Source organism: Lolium rigidum, chromosome 7 (assembly GCF_022539505.1).
Source record: "Lolium rigidum isolate FL_2022 chromosome 7, APGP_CSIRO_Lrig_0.1, whole genome shotgun sequence".
Taxonomy (NCBI): domain Eukaryota; kingdom Viridiplantae; phylum Streptophyta; class Magnoliopsida; order Poales; family Poaceae; genus Lolium; species Lolium rigidum.
Window position 1 is genome coordinate 98,288,724 of NC_061514.1, and position 7,742 is coordinate 98,296,465.

The following is a 7,742-nucleotide window of genomic DNA, read 5'->3' on the forward strand; positions in this document are numbered from 1 at the left end:
AGCCGCCGGAATCGCCGAAGACGTACGTCGCCGCCACCGGGGAGCCTCCACCGCGCGATGGACGAAGCCCCCGCCGCCGCCGTCGCCGCCGGGGCTTTGCCCTGCGGGTCTTCCGGCGGCGGCGAGGAGGGCGGGGCGAGGAGGGAGGTGGCAGCGGCCGGCGGCGGGAGATCGCCCCGTGCCGCCTAGGGTTAGGCGACGCGGGGGTGGCTTTTCAAAATAAAAAGCACATAAAAATTAAAATAGCTGGATAGAAACCCTATTAGGGCTTGCGCTGGCCGCGGTGCCTATTACTCGTCGTGGTTGGCAATCGCGACGAGCTCCGGCACGGGCCACGAATAAGGCCACGGGAGCATCGTTGGCACCGGAGATGGGGTCGCAGCCGCTAGGAGGCGGTGATGTCCAGCGAGAGAGGCTCCTGCTCGTCCACCCCGGTGGCATGAACGGGAGTTCATACTTTGTCTTCACGATCGCTAGTTTCCCGCTCTCCCGCGCAAGGAAGCCGTGGTAGTCCACTATATTATCCCTTGATCCATTCGGTCTGAAATACCTGAGGTAGTATAGTTGCTTTTTCCTTACAAGACCTCGGTTTATATCGATCCTTGGGAAGCGACTTCTATGGTGATTTACTCAAGCAAGACCTTGTTAAACTTGTGAAATCTTCGTCTCACCGGACCTTTGAATTTACTTGGGGTTTCGAATTTACTTGGACTTGGTGTTTGTGAATCAATAGGTGGAGATAGGCCAGGACCGAGGTTCACCTGCAGGTGTGCATACATGAATGGCATAAAAGATAATAATGAGCATAATTGTGCATAATTAATTCAGATTAGATTCGTGTCCGCGGTGCGTTCTTATGCACTATAGACTCCAGTCGCGCTGGCTATTAGTGTTGAGCATAGACCGAGGTTCGTCTACAAACTAATGTCCAGTCCAATCACTCCAAACAAGTTTGTTATGAAGGATTATTAAGTGTTAAGCATAGACCAAGGCATTAAGATTAAAGGCGCCACCCTTATTCCCTAATGGATATCATGCTACCACTTTACTCCCCCTATTGTCCACTGGGTTTTGTAAGAAGCAAATGATTACCACTAATCTCACCACATTATCTTTATCGATAATCAGGGTCTTGGGTACCTGACAAGTCCTAAACTGAGGTAGGAGATAGATCGGCGGTACTTCTTGAGGATTGGAGGGCGGCATGCCTGGCCGAGTTCCCGCGCCACTCTACTCCTCTCTCCTATCGACAAATAGGAGGTCCAATCTGATGCAGAGGAGAACACTGAATTGGGGTCCCTGTTTTTCCGTAACAATCAATAGATCGATGCCACAGGCAGTTTGTTTTTTCTATCGGAAAAAATTAAATCAGCAAATGATGGTGTCCTGAGTCCATGGTAACTGTCCAAAAGATTCCACTGCAGGTCGATGCAGAGGAGAACACTTCACATTGCCTGCGATGATCATGTTGCTCTGAATAAGAAAAAGTTAGCCTCTCACTGTTTGTAAAATAAAAAAGGCTATGCGAATTATTTTTGTATTAAGATATTTGAAATAACGTGGGAACTTCAGTCTGATTGATTCTCCAGTCACAGGCCGTGATATGTTTTTCAACTCTTCTATTTTGCACTGTATACTTGAAAGTGAAAAAGGTGCATCTTATGGTATATGAGTAGATCACCATCAGAAATTCAATTCGGCACATGGGAGCATATGCTCCTGCCACCCGAAAAACAATTCTGAAATGTCGAAAAAATTCGTACAAAATTTTTGTCGCTTTCATATCGACATTTTACGTGCGCACATTAAGTTTTACGAAAAACTGACATTTTTTGTGAGTTGTATGAAAAAGAGAAACAAAACGTCTCTTACACAACCTTTTTCTGCATCAAAATTTGTCTTTTTTACAGATGACACTCAAAATGTTGGTTTTCTGTGGAACCACTTTGTGAACATGTAGAATTTCGAAATGTACCCACTAAATTTTATGTTTGAATTTTTCAACATTTTGAAAGTGTATTTAAAATGAAGTTTAACAACCGGGAGCATATGCTCCCGGGTGCCAAAACACCATTCCCCGATCACCATCTGATATATCCGCTGCCTTGTACTCTGGAATTCAGCAAGATGTTTGAAAGTTAGAAAGATTCTCTTCCCCATTTCCAGCAACGGCTTCAGTTCTTGAAACAGGTTCTGTAACACAACACATACTGAGTATATCACATAGATGGAGCTTCCTGCCAAATTGTTTTTGAATCTGCAGACATCACAAATCAACTGCAGGCCATGCCACTGAACCGGCCGTTGTTCTGCACTACAACTACAAGGTACAGAGTACTAAGAAAATTTCCGTGATGTTGCTACTTATAGGGAGGGAGGAAGATTGCGGATGCAGACTTAACTTGCCGCCGCCGATGCGTTGGTGCTGGAGATCACCATGGAGCAGCAACCGCTCGAAGCACATGCAACAGTGCTCAGTCGAGGCTCAGAGCGAACACAGCGGTGGCGACGAGCTTCAGCACGCTGGACAACGCCACCGAGCAGCAACCGCTCAGAGAATATGCGGTGGTGCTCAATCAAGGCTCCAGGCTTGCAGCGAGGTATGGCTTTGACCTACGGCGGCGACGCTTCCGTCCGCTGCCGATGAGGGACCCTAGCATCGCCACAGTGAGGGGGAAATGTTCAGTGCCAGAGACAGGAGCCATCACGTGCGACCAGATCAGAAGGGTGTTCGACCGAAGGGGGTTTGACTGTACCAGTCCACATGGACAAAACCACCTATCAAAACAGCCATCCGGGGCCTGAGAGGGTTAATTAACCGGTATTGCATACTTAGGGGGTTATGTGTGCCATTTAATAGTTGGGGGGGGGGGGGGGGGTTAACGTCCCAAAGACAATAGTTAGAGGGGTTATGTGGACTTCTTTCTGCTCCAAACGACCACCGATGGAGATGCAAGCAGCGAGCGTGGGATCTGCAATGGACGAATGCCATAGGTGCAAGGCTCTCGGAGAAGAGTTGCCGACGAGCAACTTTGTGCGGAGATTTGGGGATGGGTTGTCGTGTTGCCAAGCCACTGCCGTCGCTGCAAGGCAGAGACAGATCTTCCTTGGCAGGCACGGCGATATATATATAAAAAATAAACATTTAGTTTTGGTTGGAGACACCAACCGAGATTAAAGGGGCTCGCGGCCAGCCACATCCCTCCGCAACCCTTTTAGTTCCGGTTGGTATCTCCAACCAGGACTAAAGGTTCCATTTGAACCGAGATTGTTGCTGGCTGTGCCTCGTGCGGAGTCCTAGCCGTTGGAATGGAACTAATGCTAACATTAGTCTCGGTTCCAAACACGGCCGGGACTAATGCTCCAGGCAACTCCGAACAAATAACTCGTGTTCTACTAGTGAGTCTTAGCACCATAGAGCTTCCTCGCCGACGACAACCATAGTACAACGAAGCTCCACAACATCCAGTGGGGTCTACGGTGAGCCATGGGTGATCTTAGGTGGAAGAGGTACGACCAAGCGAGGGGACTTTGTTGTTCAAGCGATGTGGGGACACGATACCTTATCTGACGGTTAGATCATCTCCAGTTGTGCCACCAGTATTCCCCCTAAGGCTGTTAGCTAGAGCGTCAAACAAGAATTTGCCATCCAGTCACGCCCTAATATCTCACTTTTGTCTGGTGCGACCCAATATAATGATTGCCAGTTGGCACTTCCACGCTAGCCATGTCCCATAGTTACCGACCTGTGAGCGTCGAACACAACCAAGATGTACCCAAAATCCTGCCTGTTTGTTCCCACTCCTGCTCATTCCATCCATGCCATCTCTAGATGCAATTCTCATTTACTTTCGTCGCCATGCGCCGAAGAAGCACTTCATTAAACATTGGTGCAAGCTTAAATTTCATGAGTGGCTAGAGGGGATGTTGCTGGAGATGTGGGAGGCGGACTATCGACGAAGGGCGCTACTCACGGACAACCGCAATGCACAACTAATGCCACCAAGACGGCGATGGAGAACACCATTGCCGCCTTAAACCAACGGCTCAATGGTGACGCCGTCGGCAGCAACGTCCTTGCCGCCTTAAACCAATGTCTCAGCGCTGCCGCTAGCGTCGGCAGCAACATCCCTGCCAAGGGAGCACCACAACAACCCTTGAACGAGTACCCGGATATCTTCCCTGGCCTACTTCCAAGAAAGTGTTGGTGCAATGCCGCTAGTTCTCCACCGGGATCTATGGTGCATGTCTTCAATTGAATCAAAACTTGCGATAAATGGAAGATCGTTTGAAGGTCTCTCTCGGGCAGCATCATAGATATAGATGGGTCGGCGCCCTCCTCAGTTGCCTCGGAGGGACGCTCCACCGGGAAAAAGAAGGTAAAGGCCCTAAGGGATGCGGCGACTTCAACATGATGCATGTCTTCAATGTTTTCACCTCAACTCTATCATGAGAGAACAAAGGAACGATGAAAGGTAGACAATCTTAATGAAGAAGCAAGAGGAGAATATTGAGCCGGAGAGGGCACAAGTTGAGGTGAAAACAGGGAATCGGAGTGCCTTGGAGTAAATTTGGTAAGTGCCTTGGAGGCGATCGGAGTGCCTTGGAGTAAATTTGGTAAGTGCCATATTTTTTAACAGAAGAGCGAGATGAAAACATCACCCCGATGCCAGCCCACCTATAAGGTCAGAGGCCCTCAAAACTTTCCTAACAAACCTCTCCCTCCACGGCTCATTCAGTTACAACCTAGCTAACTCCATCTTGGCGAATGGCGACAATGGCGCCCACGGCCGCGCCCGTGCGGAGCCTCCCACCAGGCTCCGTGCTCAAGCCCAGCGGCCACCAGATCATCGCTCAGTACCTCGCCCCCAAGGTGCTCCGCGGCGACACCACTACCGTCCCCGGACTTGTCGCCGAGGGCGTGGACGTCTTCTCCGCCGCGAATCCTGCAACCCTCCCCTTCCACCCCAGCAGCAGGAGGGAGCACGGGGAGGCGTGGGGATACTTCTACGGGGAATACCCCGCCGGCGAGATGCGGCAGGTGCCGGTGCCGGGCGGGTTCTGGGCGCGGTACGGCCCCGAGAAGGGGTACGTGCACGGCCACCGCGGGGCCATGGAGGCGATCGCGTTCCGGCGCAGATTCGCGTTCCACATAACATGGTGCGACGACGACGGCGGGGTGGTCATGGTCCCGACGCCGTGGCTCATGAAGGAGTACCGGCTCAACAAGGGCGCGGCCGTCTTCCGCGCCGCCGCCGCGCGGCCCGGCCCCAAGGCGAACATGGACTGCGTGGTCCGCAAGATCTTCGCGAATCCGCCGCCTTGCAGCTCCGACGAGGAGTTCCCGGCGAACAGATACCCCGGTGGCGCCGACCAGGACGCCGGATACGCCAGCGACGATGACCTGAAGCGCGTCGGCTTCCGCCTGGAGGAGGAACCGGCGAGGAAGCGCGCACGGTAACGAGATTGATCAGTTCGTGTCTCGCTGCGATCGATAGGTGCCGTTTGATCTGTACATCCTTCAGAAATATTTTGATTTTCCTGTAATCTTTTGATTTTCTTGTACGTGTGGAGATGGATCTTGGAAAGTTGGTGTCACCAAATCGTAGTGCAGCAACTTTTCGAGGCCAGAATTTGGACTGTACACATCTTGATTTGCTTGATCTTCCAAGAACAGTTCAGCCGTTCAGGAATATTTGGTTCAGGGCGTTGCTTTTTTTTTTACTGGAAGTTAATTAGCTCTTGGAGAAATTTGTTTGTGAGAGGTTTCTTCAATTCGCATCATCGTCCGATGAACAGTAAAAATGCCTCTATGTCGGCAATTCTTGCTTCATCTTGGTTAGGCAATGCTACCTTGACAGTTGCACTGATTTTATGGTAATATAGTTCAGAGAACTTTTTTCTGCAGCATTAGTTATTGTCCACTTCAACAATGTTTAATCGCATTTTTATCTACTAATGATCTGAATCAATCATAGACCATAATCTTGAGTTCATTCTTCTCCCCAAATTTTACTGATATTATCATTTTGGCTTATTGCATATACTATAATAGATGATGACGATGATGGCACATGCATAAAAACTTTCAGAACTGGTAGCTCCAAGCCACTGTATGTTTCTATGAAGTCTCCGCCAGTTTTAGATAGATCTCCATTTCCAGCGAGGAAAGGAAATGAGACCGGAGGGGGAGAATCCCTCGGCTTACTTAGAATTTGTGAGTAGACGTAATATTGCGAGCACGGAGGCTCAAATCCAGGCAGCTAGTGGACGTATCAGCCCGTGCTTACCATCCCGGCTAGGCCATTATGGTTCTCTTCCAGAGAGGAATGACCAATAGGGTGTAACTTGCATAATCTCAACATTGGAGGACTAAGATCTTCTATGCACTTGCGAATTTCTACACTAGAAAGATTAGCATAGATATGTTAAGAAGATGCTGGTAAGGTTAACCTCCATAACGTAAATTTCATAACAATGCCTCTCACCTCTGGGGCCTCTCTCTGTTCTTTTCTCTAGAGGTGTTTTGTGGTACCCTCAAATAAATAGCAGCCATCAATTTTGGTGAATCAAAAGGACCAAAACAATTCATACTGGTGGTAGAAACGTTACAGGTGTTATTCATACCACTCGTGTAAATCGGCACCGAAAGAAAAAAATCTCGTAGACAGGCCTTGACGCAAAAGGCCTCCCTGGCCCACGACAGTCTGACTAATGGCTAATGGCACCTGATAGCTGAACCGGGTGAACGGGGTGGTGCTAGGGAACTGCTATACTCCGACCTGGTCGGCGCGTGCGGGGTGCCGCACACCCCCAGCGACCAGGTCGGGTAGTTTGGGCCGCGGCCCATTAGCTTAGGTACGTTTTTTTTTTCTTCTTCTCTTTCTTCTGTTTTTTTTCTGTTATTAATATTTTTCTTTTTCAAAATCTAACATTTTTTATGAAATTATTTTTCAAGATTTTTTTCAAAATATGAATATTTTAAATTCAACAGTTTTAAAATTTGAACGATTTTATATTTTGAATATTTTTCAAAAAATTATATTTTTCAAAATTTGAACATTTTTCACGTTTGAACGGTTTTTTAATTTGAACGGTTTTTAAATTTGAACATTTTTCATGTTTGAACAATTTTCAAGTTTGAACGATTTTAAATTTGAACGGTTTTTAGATTTGAACATTTTCATGTTTGAACAATTTTCAAGTTTGAACGATATTTAAATTTGAACGGTTTTTAAATTTGAACATTTTTCATGTTTGAATAATTTTCATGTTTGAACGATTTTTAATTGTGAACGGTTTTCAGATTTTGAACGGTTTTTTATATTTGAACATTTTTTAATTTAATTTTTTAAAATATTTCTATTTTTCGAATCTGAAAAATAAAAGTAAAAAAAGGAAACAGAAAAAACGAAAGAAAAACGAAAACAGAAAAAAGAAAACAGGAAAAAAAAGAAACAGAAAATAAGAAACAAAAAAGAAAAAAAAAACGAAAAAGGAGGCAGCCCGCACCTAACTGGGCCGGCCCGTACCGCGCGCGGGGGTGTGCGGCGCGCGGTACGCGCCGACCTGGTCGGTGTATAGGGTTTGCCGTGGTGCTATACGCCGACCTGATCGGCACGAAACAGTTGCCGCACACCCCCCACCTTCTCCCGGCAGTTCGTGGGCTTGGCCCATTAAGATTTCCGAACCGTTCCCACCTGTTTGATCGCTGGTTTGTTCCGAACCGTTCGTTTCGTATT